Raw genomic sequence first — 24,803 nt, 5'->3', positions numbered from 1 at the left:
GTAGCCTTGCTGGGGGCACTGGCTCTCCAGGAGTGGCATGTGAATCTTTCTTGTGACCCTGGATTAGGCAGTGCCTGGGGCCCTAGCAGCTGGGTCTCTTGGCCTGAGCTGGCAAGGGAGGCTAAGGCCAGATGCAGAGGGTGCTGGGCTAGTATGGCAGGTGATCTTGGCCCAGACTCTAAGGGTGTCCTAAGCACATCACGCATAGTCGGGGCAGCGGGTACAGACTGGTATCCCTTTGAGTCTTATACCCTCCCCACCCTTTCCATATCTCCAAAGGAATGGTCTTGGAAGTATAAGAGAACAGACGCTGGGAATACTGAGCATGGATCTACTTCCAGGTACAAGCTGGTTTGCCTCTGGCCTTCTAGACTAGCATCCCCAGGAAACAAGCATCATAGGCCTGGAGAGGCCTGGGAAGACAAGACCTCCACAAACTTCTTGCAATTCTAGCCCTAGGATGTGCTGAGGCTGAGGTAGAAACAACGACCCAAGCAGGAAGGCATCAGCTGAGTGTAGGTGATAAGCAGAAGGAAGGGATGATATCTCTGGGATCTATCTGGACCCCAGGAAGCATTTCTGGCCATGGGAGAATTTGTTCACAAATGGCAGAAACTGGAGAAGGGAGGGCAAGAGGCTGAGAGGGTACCAATATACTAGAAGTTCTAAGTTTTCTATATAGATCTGAGGTCTGGCTGAGCATGGAACAGAACACAGGATAATAGAATCATAGCATAATCCATGGTTGCTAGAGTGAAACTCACCTTGGAGGGCTTGAGCCAGGGGGCTCTCATGGACAAGACTGGGCCAGTCAGGTCTATCTAAGCATCTCATGTTCCACAGCAGAGATTTGCTGAAGTACTTGGTGTCCTAGTCATACTTCCAAGCACTAAAATGTAATAGTCTAGGAGGTGGAAATAGGCTACCAGCATTAGACCTTTGTAGAGAGAAGTCTTGAGGCATTTCTCCTGGGTGCTATGGCCTCCTGACCTCTCTACCTTCCCGCAGGGAGATCAGTGCTGCTTAGAAAGTCTGCTCTGATACAGTGAAATCCTAACAGCGGGGGTCTAGAGTAGGGACTTTTTCTAGCAAAGGGCAGCTCTAAGTGTAAGCCTGTCCAAGCCGTCACTCACTCCTGGCTTCAATACCACCTGAAATCAGGCTGAGGCCACAAGTACAATAACTCTCAAACACAGGGGTGCCTTTCTTCAACCTGAGGCTTTCAGAGGGGAGAAGGGGGTATGTGGGGAGGGTGAGAAGGAGGCAAGAGATTGGGGCTGGGAGAACCAACCCTCTACGGCGGCCAGACCTAAGGATGGTGACCAAGATGGTGGAAGGAGGTGCTGCCATCTTCAGCTTGTATACCCCCAACTTGTGGACTTTTTTTTTTTTTTTTTTGCGGTACACGGGCCTCTCACTGTTGTGGCCTCTCCCATTGTGGAGCACAGGCTCCGGACGCGCAGGCTCAGCAGCCATGGGTCACGGGCCCAGCCGCTCCGCGGCATGTGGGATCTTCCCGGACCGGGGCATGAACCTGTGTTCCCTGCATTGGCAGGTGGACTCTCAACCACTGCGCCACCAGGGAAGCCCTGTGGACTTTCTTTGGAACCCAATAAAGATCACTGGGTGGACTAATCTGGCCTGAAACACTGGCAGCGATGAGAAGGCACCAGAAGCAGAATTTCCTAGAAGTTTTGTAGAAGGTGTTTTAAGTCAGCAGTCTATATTTGAACTAGAACTTGTATCAGCAGCTGAGCTCGAATCGAAGCTGGAGACCACTGGCTTGGATGCGGGCCCCTGGTCCACGTGCTGGCAAAGCTCAATACATCAGTTTGACTAGTGGTGGTCCTGCAGCTGGTCGTGGCATCAGGATGCCGAACGATCGTTAGATTCCACAGTCACTACTATGGAGCAGCCAAAAGGTCTTCCCAGCAGGCATGAAACTGCCACACGAGAACCAGGGATCTCTTCCTTTATTTCTTCCTGGGAGCATCAACCTTCCCTGTGAGTGGGATCTCTTCCTTTATTTCTTCCTGGGAGCATCAACCTTCCCTGTGAGTGGCTCCTGACTTTGTTCTTCTGGTAGAATCTAGGACAAGCAGGCGACTGAACAAGTAGAGTCCAAGCAAACTCTGTACCCATCCAACCAGGCTGGTGTACACAATGGCTGAGGCCATGAGGCCCTAGACAGATGTGCTGAGAAGGCCAAGCCACATCCGCCCACGGGACTAGCAGCCCTAGTGTGGGTTCACACCTGACTACACACTCGGCTCCTGATCCCTCTAAGAGCCTGCAGTAGTTTCACATAGACTGTGAACCTGGTGCTAAAGCAAGGCTCTGACACTCAACAGAAGTGGCTTCTCACCTGTGGCCCAAAGCTATCTCTGTGTCCTTACTACAGCTCACGGACGTCTATTCAGGTAAAAAACTCCATATGTACACTGGAATTTGGATCTCTGTATATATCTAACTGGTCTGCCCTGACCTACATCATACATTGTCTTCCATTCACTATATGTAAGGTCCCAAGGGCACCCAGTAGCATCACTAGGGGCTGGAGTCTTGAGCTAACAAGATAGAAGACCACCTCGGCACAAATATCACCATGGTGGGAGGCTTGGACTCAATATCCAAGACCATTGCTCTGACCTCTGCTTTACCTGTATAGGTTCCAGAATACTTGGGAACATGGAAGGAAGACTTGGGCCAAAGCCAATGTGAAGGACAGAAAAATCTAGCAATTGTGTTTGGCTAGAGGCCAAGAATGAGTAGATCAGGGCCCGGACTACACAAGCCACCTGTTCCCCATCCACGAACGCATGCCTGGAGGGCATGAGCCATTATACCATAGCCTCCAGTTGCAGGAGACCATGTGAACCCATGGCCTGGGGTGGGGAGAGATGGGACCTGGGAGTAGCAGATAACACATCACATAGCCCTGCTTCTGCACTAGCACGGGGCCATGGCAAAAGGACTGCAGACGGAATGGGAAGCGCTATGGTCACGAAGGGCAGGGGTGAAGCGGGGCTGTACGTTGTAGTCTGGATCACTGGGTATCATCCTAACCAGGCTGTAATAGCACTTTCTTTTCTCGCTTACCCTGTTCTCTGCCCAGAGCCAGGCACTGCCCTGGCACCCTGGTGATGGTGGCCTTGCAGCCCAGGCCCTAGGCATGGAAGCTGCCTGTTGATGGTGGCTGTGGTTTGGCTTCAGGGATGTTCCCTCGGTGGCTCTATGGACAAAGGCATTCTCAAGGGCAAAAAAACCAGTAGGATAGCATCTGTCTGAAGCCTGGACTGTGGCCCTCCCTGAGGAGTGGCAGAGATGGCAAGGGACTTCCATCCTGTGCGGACAGGTGAGAGCCAAACCTGGGGAAGTCAGGGTTGTGTGGATGAACCTAGCCATGCTGGCTGTCTCTGACCACCACTTGTCTGAGGACTTCTGCCTATACCTGGATTTTTACCATTTTGGTCCTAGGGGGAAGCAGCACCCACCTGTCATTACAGAAGCAAACTCGGATACCCGCTCTTGCAGGCAGAGTGTAGACATGGGACCAAGGCTCCATTGATGTGCCCTCCCTGAATTTGGAATAGAGGCCAATGAGGCGAAGCTTCAAGGACTCTGGATGATAACCTTCTCTCTGCTAACTGTGACAAATGCAACAAGATCAAGTTCCAGGCAGCACTGGGGATGGCCACATCTGTCACATCAGCAGTGTTGGCTAGAGCATCTAGTACTCAGTGGTGGGGCTGGGGTATCCTCACCAGACAGGTCTGCTGTGTGCCACCAGACTCCAGCTCTCCTGAGGATCCTGCAAGCTGCTCCCAGTCTTCATGAGTTCCTTTTTCTGCTTGTCTGAGTTCCTCTGCCTGTACCTGCATTTTTACCGTTTTGGTCCCAGTGGGAAGCAGCACCCACTTGCCATTACGGAAGCAAACTCGGATACCCCCTCTTGACTTATCACCAAGAACCTTGCCTGAGAGAACTGCAAGCTGGGCTGGCTGGCAAAGTTTTTGTTTTTGTTGCCTTATAACCAAGAACCTTGCCTGAGAGAATTGCTAGCTGGGCTGGCTGGCAAAGAACTAGACCTTAAAGGAAATGGACTGCATTCTGGCCCAGTTGGGGCTGAAGGCGGTGATAATGCAGCTGGTATGAAGGTGTGAGATTCTCACAGCCTGTGGCATGTGGAAACAGAACAGTGGCTGAGAACAATGGGCTTTAAGCTGCCGAGCGACCACTCAGCTTGGTCTTGTCACATCTTTCATGCTGCTCAAAGGGAGTGGTCTGTCACCCAGAGCCGCGCTTCAGTGGACACACTGCTGCTGGGCCTTCCTTACATCCTTTCAGTAAGAAGCATAACACCCGGTGGGCTGTTTTTGGTCTTTGAAGACAGCATGTGCCGTATTTGTTCCGGTTTCAGTGGTGACCTAAAGAGGCTGGCTTTGAGTGGCACCCAGAGCAGGATGTAGCTCTGTCCCTTGGCTCCCAGGATCCAGCAGAATGTTGGTGTACAAGTGTCTGTAGCAAATCAGGATGCATTATGGAACTCCTGGCAAGCCCTGAAAGGGGCGTCCACTGAGATTCTCCTGAGGTTTTAGGGCAAAGTGAGGCTGCCTTCTGCAAGTAACTGTTCTTGAAGTGGCACTTGACTTGCTATTTGGTCCCTGGTAGAAAGTGGATACTGTCTACACAAACCAGCTGTGATGTACCCAGCCATCATTGGGCATGCCCAGTGGTTCATCAAATGGAAGTTCTACATAAGAGCAGGTCCAGGTAGGTCTTAAGAACACATGTAAATTACATGAGTAGTTGGTTAACATAACGACTATACATGCCACCTATCCCTCAATCCATCCTTATCTCATGGAGAGAAACCTAAAAACAAGTCTAGACAGTATACTAGTATCAGCTGGATAGACTGCTATAGTGTTCTAGCCCCACTCAAGGTGACCTTGAAGGACCACAGAAAAGGAAGCCTTTCTGACAGGCAGGACTTTGGGCAGGCCATTTTATCTCTTACCTGGAAGGGCACATGGTCTAAAAAATCTACACAGACCTGTGAAGGTTAAGGCGATGACTGCCAGTCATGGACTTGGGAGCAAGATTATATGATTAGTGACAAGGAGGCTTAGGGAAGAAGAAGTACACAGGTAAAATTCTTAGAATACATCCAAAATGTGGCGCTATCCCTTGCGAATGCTCACAAAGGCCCCACTCTGGAGAAGGCTCTCAATTAGATGAGCTAGGTGGTCTGCCCTCTGATTGGTCAGCCTCCTTCCTCAGGCACCCCAGTGCTTGCTTAAAGGACTCATGAATGAAGTGGTACGGGGGCAAGATCGAGGCCATGCATGGATCAGCTTCTCATATGGACTGAACTGGCACATACTGAGACCAACTTGCCAGCAACAATGACCCTGAGCCCCCCAATAAAGTACATAAACCTGGGAAAGCAGTCAGCTACCTGATGGTGGGTTCCCTTCACTGGACTCATATAGAGCTATCTGCAATTACCAGAACAGATAAATCCAAGGAATTATACCTTTCCCGGCCCACCCAGTATATTAAAAGCATCCACGAACTTGAATATCCTCCATCCACTGCATCTGATGAAGGAACTAGTTTCTTGGCGTAAATCAATAGGCTGAAGCCCATGGAATCCTCTTGTGTTCGCATGCATCCCACCTCCCAGAAGCAGCTAGCCTTATAGGACTGTGGAATAGTCCATGGAAACTTCCATCATTGTGCTACCTCGGATTCACTGCCTGGGAGGTTGCAATACTATCAGAAGCTGTGGTATATGTTCTAAACCAGAGACTAATGGGGTGGTGGTTCCCTCATAGCCAGACTGCTGGGATCCAGTTACTGAATGGTGGAAAAGAAGGTGGCGCCTCCCACTGTAACAAAGCTTCTATTCATTAAATTTCCCCTTCCTAGGTTTCTGGCCTCTGCTAGGTTAGAAGCCGTAGTAGTTAAAAGAGAAAGGATTTTACCAGACAATACAAGTATCATTGAACTAGAGGTAGAGACAAGCTCTAGTCATTTCTCTGCTACTTTGAACAGGAAAGGTGGGTTGGGGGCAGGTTTACAATGTTGGCTGGGGTGATCTTGTCTAAGAAAACAAGATCACTCTATGCAATAGAGGCAGGGGCTGTACAGGCACAATCCAGGCAATCCCCTGCCAAAACGCCTTGTACTCGGGTGGGTTAGTAGACCACAGCAGCTCCTACTAGCAGTGCCACCAACAATATGATTCTCAGTAATGAAGGTCTGGATCATTCCACCATCTAAAGAACCCAATCAGCTGAAGTTTCCTGAAGGCAAAGGGAACAATGAAGTCTGTTTTGGAAGATGGGTCACAAATAACCATGGCCTTGTTCTAGTAAAATGGCCTTACAATGATCGTAGTGACTTATGTTTCCCCCCTTATGTAAGGTATCATGGGTACAGTTAACACTTTAGTCCACAGGTCACAATATGACAGGATTGAGATAAAACTGAGTATCACCTTATATTGGATTACAGTAGAATATAGCTGACTTGGATACTCCCCTTGCTAGGGGGACCAGAGAATGGGTATCTAATAATTGTATCACACTTCCTTGAAGTATAGGAAGAGTGGATGTTGATGTTAGGTACCAAAAAGGGGTGGATTGAAGTGAACATTTAAGGATGACTTGCTGTGAACTTGGCCCTCTGTCTAGATGTTTGCCCTTTGGATGTGTCAGTGTCTTATATGAAACTGTAATTTGCCTCAGCTAATCTTATAGCTCACGCTTGAAGGTGAAAGCAGTGGGATTTTGAAGCAGTTCTAGGCTGTGATTTTTTTTGGGGGGTGGGGTGGGGAGGAAGGAGTGTTCTGGCTGATCCCTGTTATCTGACTGAGTCATTACATGGGCTATATATTCTAATTCCTTTTCGGCTTAAATTAGTGTTTCTGATCAATATAGCCATTGTGTTACAACACTGAAGATACTCTAATGCGTGTTCTTTGGCCTTGGTTAAGGCACTACCCCAGGCTGAAGGCCCAGCCTGTCCCTTTAAGCCTGTATGACCTGTCACAGCTCTGACCTTTTAAAAGCCAGCTCCTCTTCATTTGCTGTCTAATCTTGATAGCTACACACAGACAGCATCTGTCAGAGCATGGTTAGATCTGCTCATGAGCCTTCCTTTATGGGAAAGTGGTCTTAACTGGTCTTGGAATGTCTAAGAAAGCTATCTTCAGCAACCCCTGTCCTGCTGACCTCACACCCTGGTTATGCTCGGAAGCCCCCTTGACCACCAGGCTCAGTGCCCTGACTGCCCTTCACTTTCATCCTAGAGAAACTCCACCAGGAGTTAAACCAAGCCAATGCCCCTCTTGCCTCTGATTGTTCTGTGTCTCTCACTCCTCTGACCCAGAGGCCTTATTCTCACCTGTGCTTTGCCTGCATGGCTCAGAGCTTGGGTGCAAGAGGCTCAACCCTTCAACCCTTTTCCAAACCCAGAGGAGAGGAATAGTCTGATCCTGTCCTTTGCCTTGACACCTTCCTTCTAGGGCTCCTGGGGGCTGTAAGCAGCTTGAACTGTAAGAATCAGTACCTTTCCTTCCCTCCATCCCTCTCATGAGCACCAGGACCCCACCAGGCTTGTCCCCCTCTCACTCTAGCAAGGGTCTGCTTACTCTCTAAGTACCTATTTAGGTTTGCGGGATGTGGATGGATTTGACATCACCCCTCTACTTAAGGACCTCAGTACGAGGTGGGGGTAAAAGGCCCCTGACTGAATTTAATAGCAGGTGTGAACCGGATGTGCCAGATGTGGAGTAAAGGCTAAGAATAAGAATCCTTTTTGTAGACCAGGAAGCGGAGAGTCATACATAAGTCCCCCATCTACCACTGCCTCTGTCTACCCTGGATTGCTGCAGAATCATCCTAGTTGGTCTCTGGGTTTCCATTTCACCCCCCCATTCACTCTCAATATTTCAAGTAAAACTGTTCCAAGCACACACCAACATAGTTCTTCCCAACAGAGCCCATGGCTCCTAGTAGAAATTCAGATGCTCTGTTCGATAGGGCCGTGGTTAACTCCACTGACTGTTGTTACTTCCAGAAGCTGCTCTGATGCATTTATATGTTGCTGGGCTGTTCCCTTTGCCTAGAGCTCCAAGGCAGCCCTGATGCCAAGGAGGCAGCAGCAGTGTCCAGCATGAAGGTTGGAAAAACTCAGTCTCCTCATTCAGATTGAAAATACGCTGACTGGCAGATATTTTTCTCACCCCTCTGTCCCCAGTCCCAACAGAAACTCTTCCTGGGCCACCAAGGTGCTGCGAAGTGTCTGCCATGCCATTTGGTGACCTTTCTAGGGTGGCAAGGAAGGAAATGTAGGGCTTATCAAGAGATGACCACAATAACTAAGACTTACTGGGCACTTAGGGTGCTTCTGAGTGCTTCACAGGCACTAACTCATTGAGTCCTCATGCTAACACCACAGAAGGTGCTACTGTCTCATTTTATAAATGAGGAAACAGGCCTGGAAGAGTTAAGTAATTTGCTTAAGTTTATATGGTTGGGAAGTGGCAGAAGCAAGATATGATCTTAGACTGTCTAGTTCTAGGGTATTGGGGTTCTCTGGAGAAACAGAACCAATAGGATATATATAGATCCTTATTATAAAGAATTGGCTCACATGATTATGGAGGTGGAAGCGTCCCATGATCTGCCACCTGGAGACTCGGGAATGCTGTTGGTAGAGTTGCAGCCCAAACTTCAATCCCTGAGAAGCATCAGCAGGTGCTGCTGATGTTAGTCCTGGTCTGAGTCGAGGGCCTAAGCACAAGAAGATGGATGTCTCAGGTCAGGTGGAGAGCAAAGCAGACCTACCTCTGCCCTTTTTGTTCTATCTAGGCCCTCAGGGGGTTGAATGCTGCCCACTATAATTGATGAGGGAGATCTTTACTCAGTTTACCTATTCCAGTGTTAATCTCTTGCAGAGACACCCTCACGAATACACCCAGAAACAATGTTTTAACAGCTATCTGGGCATCCCTTAGCCTGGTCAAGTTGATACAGAATTAATCATCATAGGTGTATACATTTTTCCCCCAGTGAAAAAAATTCAAACGTAGCCCAGCTGACAGACTTTTACAGGGAACGTCAATACACTATTAACATTTCACTAAGCTTGTTTTTATCACTTATCTGTGCATTCCCATCTTATATATACTTTTTATTTTGGCTGTGTCGGGTCTTATTTGCGGCACACGGGATCTTTAGTTGCGGCAGGCAAACTCTTAGTTGCGGCATGTGGGATCTAGTTCCCTGACCAGGCTTCGAACCCAGGCCCCCGGCATTGGGAGCATGGAGTCTTAGCCACTGGACCACCAGGGAAGTCCCCCATCTTATTTTTGATGTGTTTAAAAATAAGTTGTATATATTTGTATCCTTCCCCTAAATACTTCAGCATGAATATTTAAGGTTTAACATTTAATTTTTTCACTTGATATAAAATTGGCATGAACTAATCTTCAACCAGCTTGCTCTACTGCTTCTGTATACGGCACAAAACTGACCAGGCCATCCTACAGTTGTCATTTTGTGACGGTTTACTGAACTGCCATGTGTGAGAGGATCAGGTCTTATGAAGGTGGATAAAACTCCCTGCTAAAGGAGTTCACACTGAATGCAAAACTGAGCAGCACGTAGTGACAGGAATGTGCAAGTACAGTGGAGGCACGGGATGTATGAAGCTGTCCATGCAGAGGGAAAATCAGGGAAGGCTTCACAGAGGAGGTGCTGGGTAGAAATTCGAAGTAAGACTTTGGCAACTAGTCAGGGACGGCTCCTTGGGTGGAAGGCACGGCATGTATGAAGGCAGGGAGATGTGAATTGGGGTGGCTTACACAGCTGTAGGCAGAGCATAAGATGGGCATAACGGGTGTTACTCTCCTACTTCTGCAGTGACAAATGACCACAAACTTGGTGGTTTAAAACAAAAATTAATTTTCTTACAGCCCTAGATGTCAGAAGTCTGTAACTGTTCTGTCTGGGCTAAAACAAAGGTGTTGGTGGGGCCACTCCTCCAGAGGAGAATCCGTTTCCTGGCCTTTTCCAGTGTCTAGTCTTCCTGCATTCCTTGGCTTGTGGCCTCCTATCTTCAAGGCCAGCAATGGCTGGTGCAGCCTTTCTCACGTTGCACATGTCTGATGCTGCCTCCGTTGTCACATCTTCTCTGTCTCGATAGTCTCTTTGTAAGGACCCTTGTGATTATACTGGGCCCTCTGGGATAATCTAGGATAATCTCTCCATCTCAGATCGTTAAATTAATCTCATTTGCCACGTGCCTTTTGCCGTGTGAGATAACAGTCATAGGTCCCGGGGATTGGGATGTGGACATCTTTGGAGGAGCATTATTCTGTGGGCCAGTGGGGGACTGGGTGGCCCGGACCATCAGGGCTATGGGAGCTGAGCTTGGCCTGAGGCTTCTAAGGGGGAACAGCCTTGGATGGACTCGACTTGCTAGAGGAAGGGCTGGGTTGAGTGTAGAGTGCGGAGAAGGGGCAGTCCAAGCCTGGCCATGGTCTTCTCTACCTGTCGGCTTGGTGCAGAGAAGCCCAGGAGGAATTTGCAAAATGAACAAAAAGTGAGGTGCGTCTGGCTGCCAGATGGTGGGGGAACAGCCTCTCTGGTGAGCCAAGGTCAACCTGGGAGGGAGCTGTGGACCAGGCAGGAGGGTGACTCTCCTGGGAGACCCTAGCGTAATGCCCCCTCTCCACACAGCGTGAGGATTAAGACAAGCCTATTACTGTTTCCTTGTCACTCTATCACCCATCTAATGGCTGTCAATAGTAGCTGAATGAGAATTGATGGGGAGATAGATTTAATTAACCCGGTGTCAGCAGCTGCAGGCCACCCTTTGTGTGTTAATAGAGCGGCTGCTGGTCCTCTCCCACGCTTTGCTGGGAGCCCAAGGCCAGCGGAGCAACTGGGCATGTCAGCCGAGGTGGCCAGGCAGAGGGGAAGTGGGGGCTCAGCCTGGGCCAGCTGCTCCCCTCCTCCGAGAGCAGGCGGTCACCTTGTCAGCCTGACCGTGCCACCTGGCTCTGCTCTCTTGCCTGGAGATCTGAGCAGGGTGAGGTTGAGGGCGCAGAGCCCACTACAACTCTCCCCCGTCCCCCAGCCTGAAGACAGGCATCCTGCCGGCCCAGCCTGGCATCCAAGTTCCCCCGACTCCTGCCCGTTCTTGCTGGCCTCCCAGCAGGATGTGCTTTCCTCACAGTTCTCTGCCCACTCTCTCGTTTCCTGGGCTCCACAGCCTGCCCCTGGGGTACAGCCTCCCATCCTACTGCCCACCCACCCCATGTGCCTCCATGTGCCAGCCTAACCCTCGGCCACGTACGAGCAGAGAGCAGGCCATGGGCCAGGGGACCCGGTTAGGAGTTGTGCCAGGAGGCCCCAGGAGGCGGCCCCGCTCAGTTGCCCACCTTTGTGTGCAGTGGACCCCACCTTCTCCTGTAAAATGGGATCTTGGACGAGTGGTAATCCGGGTGGGCAGCTAGTAGCTGGGGCCGACGATCTGGGCTTCTCTGATGCTGTGTCCTGAGACACTGTGTCCTGAGACGGAGTCCCACCGTGGGGGATTGGTAATGAGGGGACACGAAGGGGAGGACTCGGTGCTTTGTACTCTTCTAAGTGGTAATGTCCATGGGGACAGGACTCTGTTGCCTCCACTACGGCCGTGTGCCCAGCACACAGTAGGCGCTCTGTCAGTATTTGTTGAGGGGACACTGTGCTTGGGCCTGCTCCAGGCACTGAACGTGGAGGGCCTGGCCCCTCAGGAAGACCTGGACCATGGTCGTGGCCCAGATGAGACCGGCTGCCTAGCAGGGAGTCTATTCCAGAGACCCCCAGCTTCCCACCCATTGTTCTGCCCCTCCAGGGTCTGTGACCTTGGGCAATCACTTTAGCACTGCGAGTTCCAGTCTGTGGGCACAAAAATTCTCTCTCACAGGTGTGACACTGGACTCAATGAAAGTGGACCGGGCCCAGGACACGTGCTTGGTCGGTATTCACCACCTGTTCCCTGGACCCGGTACCCACATAATACCCACCCCTAGCTTTGATGGGGAGGGGGTTTTGGAGCCTGGAATCCAGAGGCCCCCCCGGACTCTGTCTCCGAGAACTCCAGATCACTCTTGATGAGCGACGATTGTCTCAGCCTGGGTATCACAACAGGGAATATTTGGGTACTGACTTTGAGAGGTGCCTAAGGGTTGACAGACTAATAAATATAGAAATTTTCTCCCACCTTCCCTTGTCACTTCAGCCCTGGGCTGGAGACCTGCTCTTTAGGTTGAGACAGGCAGGTCCATGGCTCCCACTGGCCACCTCTTCTTAGAACAGCAGGTCACCAAGGAGGGTCCACACCTGCTGGGGGCAGGTGTGCGGGCAGCGGCTACTCGACTGAACAGGCCACAAGCCACCCAAGCGTCCCATCTGGCAGTCTCCATTCTCACTTCACACCTCCACTGCCTTTCATTTTCAGCTCTGATTGGTTTTCTTGTTTTAACACATACCCCAGGCCCCGTCTTTGACCCGGGTGATGGATTCAGCCACTCCCTGGGACTCCAGCTGTCCGGTGCTGCTGGGGGTGCTTGGAGAGACGGTAGAGGAAATTACCCTTCAGGTTCCAGGCTCAGCCGGGGTGGGGGGCGCCCTCCCCAGAGCCAGGAGGCAGCTTGAGGCTGAGCACAATGGCAGGTGCGGCGGGGGGGCGGTGGGGAGGAATGTCAGGCTCTGTCATGGGAAATGGATTGTCCCCCTCTGGGCCTCCAGTTTCCCTTCTAAACAAGGCAGTCTGGTGGTTGTGGAGTGGGCATCTCTAAGACATGGGAAGTTTGAGTCCTCGGACAAATGGGACATTGATTTTCCTTCATGCTTCTGGATGTACCTGCTCCAAGCGTCTGCCTGTGCTGGCTGGGCCTCCAGAGAGAACCAACCAAAAACTAGCACTAAATGGTCCTGGCCCTGTTGGAGCTGGAGTGGGAGCAGGGCAGAGGAGGGGCCACAGGATGACCAGAGCCTTCTTCCTCTGAAGGGTTGAAGGGAGGCAAGGGTGTGCCACGTGTGTAAAATCCCTCCTAGACCTGCAGCCCTCAGGACCCAAATGGAGCCCCCCACCCAGGATCTTGTCACAGAAAATCATCGATGACAGGTTGAGGGTGGCTGTACCCCAGTCATGTGGATGGGGTAGTTCCAGCCATCAGATGTTTGGCGTGCCCAGTGCACGATAGCTATTTGGAAACATCTGGACATTTGGCTGAAATTTCACTTTTTAGACAGGTGTCTGTCGGCCAAGATGACGGAGAAGGGAGACCCCTGAGCTCACGTCCTCTCAGGAGCACACCAAAATCTGAAGAACAACCATCAATGAAAAAGACTGGAACCGACCAGAAGAGATCTTCTACAACTAAAGACATGAAGAAGGAACCACAACGAGAAGGGTAGGAGGGGCGGACTCGCGATATAATCAAGTCCCATACCCCCGGGGGGTGAGCGACCCACAAACCGGAGAATAATTATGTTGCAGAGGTTCTCCTACAGGAGTTAGAGTTCTAAGCCCTACGTCAGGCTCCCCAGCCTGGGGTGGGGGGGAGTTAGAGTTCTAAGCCCTACGTCAGGCTCCCCAGCCTGGGGGTGTGGGGGGTGTCTGGAACCAGGAAGACAAGCCCCCAGAGCATCTGGCTTTGAAGGCCAGTGGCGCTTAATTGCGGGAGACCCACAGGACTGGGGGAAACAGAGACTCCACTCTTGGAGGACGCACACAAACTCTCACGTGCACCGGGACCCAGGGCAAAAGCAGTCATTTGATAGGAGCCTGGGCCGGACCTACCTGCTGGTCTCGGAGAGCCTCCTGGGGAAGGGGTGCAGTGAGGTACGCTGGTGACAGACACTGGCGGCAGCCATTTTTGGGAGCTTGTTCTGGTCACGAAGCTGGTGGGCGGGGCCATTGCGCGGGCTCCTCCCTAGCTCATTAGTGTTGGACCGGTCCCGCCCTACAGCCTCAGGCGGCAGTGCTCAGACGCCTCAGGCCAAAGCAGCTGCTTGGCCACACCTGTCAGCATACAGGCTGCCTAAAGACTAGAGAGCCCACACCCGCCTCTGGACGTGGCCCTAGACACAGCCCAGCCCACCAGACGGCCAAATATTTCCGGGTGTTTCCCTGAGAGGTGGGTACTTGCGAGAGTGTTTCTCACAGGTGAGCTGGGCCCAACCTGGATCTCAGGGATGAGGGCCTGGCCATGAGAGCTATGTGACCGTGCATGGGGGCTCCTGACAACTCCAAGCGAGCGAGGAGGGAGCAGCCAGCCCCTTGTCTCACGTCAGTCTGAAGGACAGGTGGCATCCTCCCCTGCACGACTTGGCAGCTGCTCTGAGCAGCCTCTGTTCAAAACCCACTTCTTTGTGGGGGGCTGGGGCTGGACGGGGCCCTGGGACAGAGGAATGAGTTCGAAGACCTGGCCTTCGAGGCCCGTTCTGCTCCTTCCAGCTGTGGGACTTCTGAGCCTCATGTAATTCATCCTTCAGGTTGGAATGTTGTCGATGCATAATGGGCAGGGTGGTTGTAAAAGTGCTTTGTAAACTGTAAGAGGCAATTTGGACATTTGATTCTTTTCAGAACCTCAGGCAGCAGAGCAGGGGTCTCACCTCGGATCTAGCTGACTCCTTGCTGCAAGGCCTCTAGGGGAACCTGTGATAATCATCACAGCCAAGTGTCCTGAGCCCTCACATGTACCAGGGACTAAGCTCAGGAGAGGGGATGCCAGCGAACCGGCCGGTTCCTGCTTCCTAGGGCCTTGGAGAGAGACGTGCTCATGAAGTCCTGGAACCGTGGGTGCCTCAGGCTTGGAAGGCTGTCGCCTGCTCCTTAGCACGGCTGCCCCTTTATCATACAAAATACAGGCCGTCCCCTGTCCCTAGGCCCGGCCCCTCAAACCCTCTTTTCTAGGAAAAGACATTCTTCCCTGCCTCCCACCCTGATCCTGGGGCATTTGTGTACATCCTGTCAGAAATCTTTGGTCCAAGTCAATAGAAAATGGCTAAAATCAGAAAGAAATAGCTGCGAAAGCATTTCATCTGGAAAGATGAAAGAACTACCTGAAGGAACAACTAGAAGCATTATACGTGGCAGCCTCTGGGCAGCTGGACTGAGGGGTGAGGCTCAAGGACAAGGCTGTCCTCAGCACAGCCGATCGGCACTGATTGTTTAACTTCAACAAAAATGAAAAATCATTTTTTTAAACAAAACTTCTTGCCTAACCCGAACCCCTCCCACTGCACAGGAAGACCGTCTCCTGTTAGCCTGTCCTTGGAATAAATTGGGATGGGCAGTGGCTTTGGGGGGCTCCTCAGAGACTTGGCTGACAGTGTGGGGCATCGTCACTCCTCTGAGCTTGGAGCTATCAGGGCAGAAGAGTTTTCTTTATCCTGTAGGCCCCAAATCCTGATCAGCACAAATAAGGTGGAAGCCCAGAGCTCTGGGATCTTCAGGCAGCCTGAGCCATGCTGGGACATGGGAGCTGGGTGTGGACCCTGAGCCACACCACCACCTGGCTTCAGTCCCGGCTCGCCATGGGCCAGCTCGCTCACCTTGGGCGAGTTACATAACCTCTCAGCGCTGCCTCAGTCTCCCCTTGGGCTAACGCTACCAGGTCCCAATGTTTCCAGAGGTTTGAACGACACACAAAGCCGGGCATGTGGTAGGCTCGTAATACATGCAGACCATTTTTTATTTGGATTTTGGAATTGCGGAAGTGTATAAAATGCGAGGTTATTAGATGCTGGATGCAGAAGAAATCTGAAAGATCATCATTTTGTATAGAGAAAACTGAGGTTCTGAAAGCTTGAGGCAAAGGAGTCAAAGAAGAACCTGGAAAGATCCTCAGCACCCTTCCCTCCAGCTCACAGGTGGGGCGGGGGCACTGGGAAGTCACTTCAGAGCTGGGAGCAGACCTGGGTCTGAAGGGACAGTAGCAGAGAGGGAGGGTGGGAGTGAGGGAAGGAAGCAGGAAGCAGATGCCAGCGGAGGATGCAAATGATGGTGGGAGATAAGGCAGCTGGGCTGCCCTTCCCCTGAAAGGGCACTCTGGGCTGCTGAGTGTGGCCGGAAGTGACTGGAGGTGGTGTGTGTCGGGCATGTGAAATGCAGGGCCAGAAGCTGGCCGGGCAAACGGGACCTTCCTCACTGGCCATGTCCTCACACATATCCGTGACGGTGATGGGGGTCAGGAGCCCCGAGGCCGGCATGGTGGACTGAGCATGTGCCCAGGTAGCTGTGCCTGGGGGTGACTTGGGGAATCTGTGGTGTGTGGTTCCTGTGACCAGGTTATTCTGAAGGTCGTGATGTACCCTGGACACTAACCTTTTCTGTGGCCCTGACAGTGTCATATGATGTGAGTAGCCCACAGCCACAGAAAGGGGTGCCTGAAGGGACAAAAGATCAAGTTTTCTCAGAAGTCAGCTCCCCTCCCAGCCAACCCCGCCCCAAGGGCTCCCCAGGCCCTGCTCAGGGAGGGTCTGGGCTCTGCTTCTCCTGAGGAATTCAGAATGCCTAAAAATGGGACCTCGTGCCAGGTGCTGGGGACCTCTTCTCTGTGACTGAGCTAGCACCAGGCCCTGAAATGTTCTGGGGACTCCCAAGACTGGGGTAAGGAGGAGAGGGTATGTCTAAGAAGCACAGTGTGGTGGCGGGGGGTGGAGGGGTCCAGGATTTCTACCCCGTAGGGCTTAGGGACGGCAACCTAGCAGGGATGGGTACTGGGGCTTATCTAGAAGCTGCTTTTGCATTTGAAAGTGACCTTGAACTTTGGTGGAATCCAAAACTACAGCAAAGCGATCTGTTCCAGCCTTGCACCTGAGCCAGAAGGTGGCCAGGGAGCTCCCAGCTCAGGCATGGATCTCTGACTTCTGGGCTGTCTGCTGTTTAGAGAATTCTTCTCTTTGAGCCTCAGTTTTCCTCCTTGTCAATGTACCAGCTGGATCTCATTCAGCCAGCTGGAGCCAAAAGACATCCATCTGCTCTCTCTTCTCAGGACAGCCCTGCCATGGTTAGAGTCGGTAGCTTGTCCTTTTGTCCTTTTGGGTTTTCTCCAGGTGAATGTCATGATCTTGGAACCACCCCCCCACCCACCCACCCATGAGGGCAGCATGGAGCCCAGCGGAACCAGTCCCTGCAGGGTCCCAAGACTTTTCTTCCAAAGCAGGCACATCTGGAATTTGTCTGTCTTTTTCCACGTAAATTACTGCTTTTAACCCATATCTCTCCCAGGCTCTACTTATTCACAACACTGCCCCACCCCCCCCACCCAAAAAAAGCACAGCATTTTACATTTACCTCTCTTAACGCTGTTTCAAGCTGGCAATATCTTTTTCTATCTTTTTTTTTTTTTTTTGTGGTATGCGGGCCTCTCACTGTTGTGGCCTCTCCCGTTGCGGAGCACAGGCTCCGGATGCGCAGGCTCAGCAGCCATGGCTCACGGGCCCAGCCGCTCCGCGGCATATGGGATCCTCCCAGACCGGGGCACGAACCCGTATCCCCTGCATCGGCAGGCGGACTCTCAACCACTGCGCCACCAGGGAGGCCCTCTTTTTCTATCTTGATTCCAACGTCCCACAGTATTTTCTTTCCCAGCCTGAGTTCTCTGTAAATCTGATAAGTGGCCTTCTGTGCCTTTATCCAAGCCACTGATAAAAGCATTAAACAAGACATGGTCAAGTTCAGAGAAAGCTCTGTAGCCTCTAGAGTGCCCTCCAATTTGATATTGATTAATTAATTCATCTCTTTGGATATAGTTGTTCAACCAGCTATGCATCTGGCTCACATCCTGTCCACAGGGAAGTCTTGAGAGACTTTATCAGATGCCCTACCCAGAAGTCTTAGGTCTACAGTAATCTTCTGATTCATCTGTCCAGGACCCTGACAAACATGGGAACTGAGTAGGTTTAGCATGGTGTCCTGGGGAACCCATGCCAGCTCCTGATGCCCGCACACCCTTTGATAATTGACCCCAAATTACCTGCTTAATGGTCAGTTCTACAATTTTACTTGGAACTAGCATAAAATTAATTTGTCTAACATTTCTGGAATCTTTCTCTTCTTTGGAAAACTGGGACATTTATTGACCTCCTTTTGCCCCTCCTTAGTTTTCCATGATTTTTCAAGGGTTGCTGTTTCAGCTTCTGTAAACATATCTGCTGGTTGTTCCAGAAACTTCAAAGATAACTGGTGCATACTAGAAGGCAAACTTGTTTAAAGCAACTAGCTGCCTGGAAACCATAGAGAAAAAATCCTCACATTTGGCTATATAAACGTTTAAAAACATATCTATGGAAAAAAAGACCTCTCTAAAGTAAAAGCCAATTACAAAAATGTTTGCCACAAATATGACAAGACTAATTTTTCTGTCATACAAAAAGGTCTTAAAAATCAATAAGAAAAAGAGAAAAATGAGTAGAGGATTTAAACAGGCAGTTTATAGAAGCGAGAAATACAAAAGGCCAATAAACATATGAAAATGTGCTCAATCTCTCACCATTAATGCAAAACAAGGTTAAATCTGTATATTATTAGATTAGCAAAAATTAAAATTTGATAAAACCCAGTGCTAGCGAGGACATGGAGAAATGGGCACTCACATATATGGTTGGTGAAAGTATAAGTTGCTGCAATATGTTTGAAGGATAGTTTAATAATATCTATCAAAATATTAAATGCATATGGCTTTGCCTTTAGGGATTTGATCACATAACTATGCAGGTGTTCACCAACAGCCTGTGTCAGGCTCCTGATCATTCTTCTTGTTGGAGAAGGACACCAGACAAGACTCAAGGGTCCTTTCTCTGTCCTGGTTTAACTGTACTGCCTGGAGTTTCCAGTGGTTATAAGTTCTGCTGTTGCCTTTATTTATTTTTTTCTATTATTTGCATGAAGTTCTTTTCCCCCAGTTTATCTTCATTCAGACACTATCCTATGAACTACAGGTTCATTTCAAACCTATTGTTTTCTGGTTTGGGCTATGTTTCTCCTTCCATCCTCTGCCTGGGGCCCTGGTAAACCTTAATTGACACTTTAGAAGCTGTTCCTTTTCTTCCTTGATGTCAACAGTTTTCGTGGGTCAGAATCAGGGCATGGGATGTGGGACCACATCCATCTTGACTCAAAGTTTTCATCTCCACCTTCCTGAAACCCAGGATAGCTTTATTCAGCACACACCCATTGGGAGCCAATGTGATAGGGAGCTAGAGTGGAGATTAGACAGGAAGCCAGCCCTCAAAGGACTCCACCAGGAGCAGAGTATATGTGATGAATTGTAATGCAGATTTTTAAAAACTTCATTGTGTCCAAAGTCCCAACATAGCCTGGACTTTCCTGGCAGACATTGGAGTCTTGTAGGAGGTAGAGGGGCAAGGAAAATGGATCATCTGGCCTGCTTCCCCTATACTACCCTTAATCTGATTATACTGCTGTGGAGATAGCATTTGAAAGGAAAGGGTGTTCCAATTCTACTTATTGGGCAACCTCACGGCACAAAGGGAGGGTAATTTGTAGGAACAGATTGTTCCTTTTCAGTTGGGGGTTAGAAAATGAGTCATTAAAAGCTCTCCAAGCTTGGGAGAAAGCGTGTGTGCATGCATGTGTGCCTGCATGTATCCCACATGTGAGGAAGCTGCATGTGAGAATGAGGACGGAAAGCACATGCACCCTTATGAAGCAGCAGTGTGGAGGGTGATGTAGGAATGTGGAGAGAGTTTGGGGTCCCTTCCCCCACTGGCGTCAAAATTGTAGTAACCGTAGATTAAGTGCTGCCGACCCCAGGGGACAAGCAGCTCTGTTTCCAAGGGAACCACACGGCTCAATCAAGGCCCCTGAAAGGGAGGGTGAGCCAAGATGCAGTAGCCCTTCAACCTTCCAGATCAGCAGTCTGTACAGCGGAGCCCTCAGCCCTGCTTCAGCCTGCTGAGGGACCCTGGGCAAGTCACTTAACGTGGCCTGGCTCCTTTGCAGGCCCTTGATCTTAGGAGAGGTAGGCAGGTGGCTAAGGTACTTGGCTATCCACCTGCCCCCTCCCTGCCCCTCATGGACTCTGCATGACCTTGGGATAGTCCCTTTGCTTCTCTGGGCTTGGCTTCCCCATCAGCACAATGAAAGCATTGGACAAAGAGTCTCTAATGATCCATCCCCCCGAATTCTATGACTTTCTCCTGAGACCACTCCCCTCTCCTGTCACATCCAGGCACCCTGGCCCAAAGTGTGAGGGGAATGGAGGACCCAGGGAAGCCATCCTCCCTGTCCATCTGCCCCTACCAAATAGCTCCAGCTGTGCCATCTCCGTAGCAACTGATGCCTCCCCATCTTTAGGGAGTGAGTGGGGAATTCAAGAGGCTGATTGTGTTTTTATCAGCAGCTTCAAGCAGGAGCAGAGATGGGAGTTGAATGTCAGGACGGGCTCTGAGCTGAGGAGAAGGTGCAAAGGGCCGCCTCAGCCCACAGCCCTCCAGTGGAAAGTCAGGAGCTGAGCCCCACTGCTGTTCAGGACATCCTGGCACATGGGTTGGTCCAACCTCCACAGAACCCAGCATAAGGCAGCCCAGACTCTGATGATCAGATGAGAAAGACATGGACGTGCCATGGGGTGGAAAACCTTGCAGTCAGCCTGGCTGGTTTCACTCTCCAGCTCTTCCAGGTCAGTGGCTCTCAACCCTGGCTACACATTAGAACCACTAGGAGCGCTTTTAAAAATGCCCGGGTCTGCCCCCCAGGACATCCTGGGATGGGATCCATGCTTCAGTATTTAACATGTTCCCCCAGAGACTTCTGTTTCTAGCCATAAAGGAGTAATGGGGACTGAATTTATCTTTTTATTTTAAACAACCAGAAATCTGGACAACATACAGGATACGATGGTTTTCTGACATTGAACAACTGGCAGGACAGGACTGTAATTGCTTAGAGAAAGGAAACAAACAAGGTGAGTCCTACAGTTTCACCAATTTACCACTCTGGATTGAGGAAACAGAGATTGAAGTTCGGAGAGACCAAGGTGGCTAGAATTTGTGGGGAAGGGTACTGGAGAGGTGAGAACTGCAAAGAGAGAAAGAGTTCCAGAGCACAGCAGACGGCTCCTCTTGGGTCTTTGGCTAAGAACTGAGCACATATGAAAAAAACCACCAGGAAAAGAACTACTAGAGAGCAACAGACTGAACAATTTCCAGAGCTCCAACAGGCCTGGGAATTGTTCTTGTTTACCCCAGTCAGAGTGGGAAAACCTTGTAATACAGGAGACGTCAGTTAGAGTCCCCAGGAGTATGTCCTGAATAGTGGGGCTAAATTATCTCTAGAACAAAGGGTGCTCTGGAATCACCCTAAAAAAATATAAAATAACAAGCCTTGAAAGGATCCAACTATTTTTTTAAAGATTTATTTATTATTTTTAACAATTTATTTTTGGCTGAATCGGGTCTTAGTTGCAGCACGTGGGATCTTCATTGAGGCATGCAGGATCTTTCGTTGTGGCGCGTGGGCTTCTCTCTAGTTGTGGCATGCAGGTTTTTTCCTCTTCTCTAGTTGTGGTGTGCAGGCTCCAGGGTGTGTGGGCTCCGTAGTTTGCAGCACGCAGGCTCTAGTTGAGGCACACAAGCTCAGTAGTTGTGGCACACGGGCTTAGTTGTCCCACGGCATATGGGATCTCAGTTCCCCAACCAGGGATCGAACCAGCATCCCATGCATTGCAAGGTGGATCCTTCACCACTGGACCACCGGGGAAGTCCCGGGATCCAACTATTTTCAAATAACTTGTGTCCCAGAACAAAACCTAAAAATATTTATGGGAACCCATAAATATCTAGCACCCAACAAGGTACAATTCACAATGTCTGGCATCCAACCAAAAGTTGCCAGATGTATTAGTTTTCTATTGCTGCCATAACAAATAACCATAAACTTAGTGGCTTCAAACAACACCCAATTATTATCTTACAGTTTCTGGGGTCAGAAGTCCAGGCACAGCACAGCTCATCAGGGCACTCTGGTTATGGTCTCACAAGGCTGAGATCAAGGAGCCAGTTTGCTTAGTTCTCCTCTGGATCGTCTTCCCAGCTTAACCTCAGCTCTTGTGGTTTTAGGCCTGAGGTCCCATTTCTAGGCTGGTTGTCAGCTAGGGGCTGCCCTGAGCTCCTTGAGGCTTCCCACATTCCTTGTCACGATACCCACTCTACCTACACATCAGCAATGGTACATCAAGTTATACTCATGCTCTGAATCTCCCTGATTTCCTATTCTGCCTCTGCTTTAAGGACCCATGTGATTATGTCAGGCTCACCCTAGAACATACAGTATAATCTTCCTATCTTAAGGTCAAATGATTAGTAAAGTTAATTACATCTGCGAATTACTTTTTTTTCTGTGTAAGGTAGTATATCCAATCTAGTATATCTAATCTAGATTAGAGCATAGAGTGTTCTTGAGAGCCATAATTTTTTTTTTTTTTTTTTTTTTTTTGCGGTACGCGGGCCTCTCACTGCTGTGTCCTCTCCCATTGCAGAGCACAGGCTCCGGATGCACAGGCTCAGCGACCATGGCTCACGGGCCCAGCCACTCCATGGCATGTGGGATCCTCCCGGACCAGGGCACGAACCCGTGTCCCCTGCATCGGCAGGCGGACTGTCAACCACTGTGCCACCAGGGAAGCCCGAGGGCCATAATTTTGCCAGGTATACAAAGAAGCAGGAAAATATCCATTCTGGGTGAAAAAAATCAAACATTAGAAATAACCAGAAATGAGAGAGATGCTCGAATTAGTGGACAAGGATGTTAAAACAACTATTATGAATTTGCTTCCTATGGTCAAGAAAATAGAAGAAATTATGACTGATGCAGAGAGAAATAGAAGATATATTGATAACAAGCACTCAAGTGGAATTTTTAGAAATGAAAAATTCAGTATCTAAAATTACACTGTATTTTCAATATCTGGAAATACATTGGATGGGATTCACCATGGATTAGACAGAGCAGAAGAAAAGACAGTAAACTTGAAGACACAAGAATAAAAATGATCCAAATTGAAGCACACAGAGAGGAAAAAAATACATAAAACTGTGGGACATTTTCAACCAATCCAATGAGTCACACACACACACACAAAGGAGACAAATATTTTTTTGAACAAATAATGACCAAAACCTTTCCAAATTTGCTGAAAACTATAAACCCACAGATCCAAGAAGCTCAATGAACCCACAGCAGGAGAAACATAAAGAAAATCACAGCAAGACACAATGCAATAACATTGCTGAAACCAGTGATAAAATAAAAAATTTTAAAGCAGCCATAAGAAAAAGACACATATAGAGGAACATAGAAATGGTAATAGACTTCTTGTGAGACATTATTCAATCCAGAAGATAATGAAATAATGTCTTTAAATACTAATAGAGAAATTATCAACCTAGAATTTAATACCCAGAAGAAAATTTGTTTTTGAAAATGAAAATAAAATTAAACCTTTTGGTCCAGTGACAGCTAAGAGAATTCACCATCAGCAAACATCCACTACAAGAAACATTAAAGGAAATTGTGCAAGGAGGAAATAATACCTGGTAGAAATTTGGATAGAAATAGAGAAATCAAGAGTGGTGGAAATGCAGAAACGTGAATAAATATAAAAGACATTTAAAAAATACTTTTTGATCTCTTTAAAATATGATTGACTTAAAATATTTTACAGCTTGCCATTTGTGACAATATGGATAGACATAGAGGGTATTATGCTAAGTGAAATAAGTCAGACAGAAGACAAACATTGTACGATTTCACTTATATATGGAATCTAAAAAACAAAACAAAGGAGCAAACATAATGAAACAAAAACAGTCATAGATACAAATAGGTGGTTGCCAAGGGGGGAGGGGGTGGGAGAGAAGAGAAATAGGTGAGGGAGATTGAGGTACAAATTTTTAGTTACAAAATCAATGTCATGGATATGAATTGTACAGTGTGGGGAATATAGTCAATAATTGTTATATCTTTGTATGGTGACAGGTGGAAACTAGACTTATCATAGTGATCATTTGAAATGTATAGAAATATTGAATCACTATGTTGTGTATCACGAACTAACATAGTGTTGTAGGTCAATTATACTTCAGAAACCAACCAACCAAACTCATAGAAAAAGAGATCAGATTTGTGGTTACCAGAGGTGGGGAAGTTGGGGGAAGGGGAATTGGAGGAAGGCAGTCAAAAGGTACAAACCTCCAGTCATATGATAAGTACTAGAGATGTAATGTACAACATGATAAAAATAACACTGCTGCACATTATATAGGAACGTTTTTAAGAGAGTAAACCCTAAGAGTTCTCATCACAAGGAAAAAGAGACTTTTTTCTATTTCTTTAATGTTGTATCTACATGAGGTGATGAATGTTCACTAATTGTGGTCCTTTTATGATGTATGTAAGTCAAATTATTATACTGTATACCTTAAACTTATACAGTGCTGTATATCAATTATATCTCAATAAAACTGGAAGAAAAAATATTTTACAGCTTTATTGAAATACAATTCACACACAATACTACACATATTTAAAGTATTTGATAAGTTTTGACACATGTACACACCAGTGAAACAATCACCACAAATAAAAGATTCAACATATCCCTCATCTCAAAAAGTTTCCTTGTGCTTCTTTGTAATCCCTTCTTTCCACATCTCCCCACATCACTACCTAAGCAGGTTAGTAAACACTAATCTGCTTTATGTCAATAT

This window comes from Hyperoodon ampullatus (assembly GCF_949752795.1).
Source record: "Hyperoodon ampullatus genome assembly, chromosome: 1".
NCBI lineage: Eukaryota > Metazoa > Chordata > Mammalia > Artiodactyla > Ziphiidae > Hyperoodon > Hyperoodon ampullatus.
Note: the sequence above shows the minus strand (reverse complement) of the source record.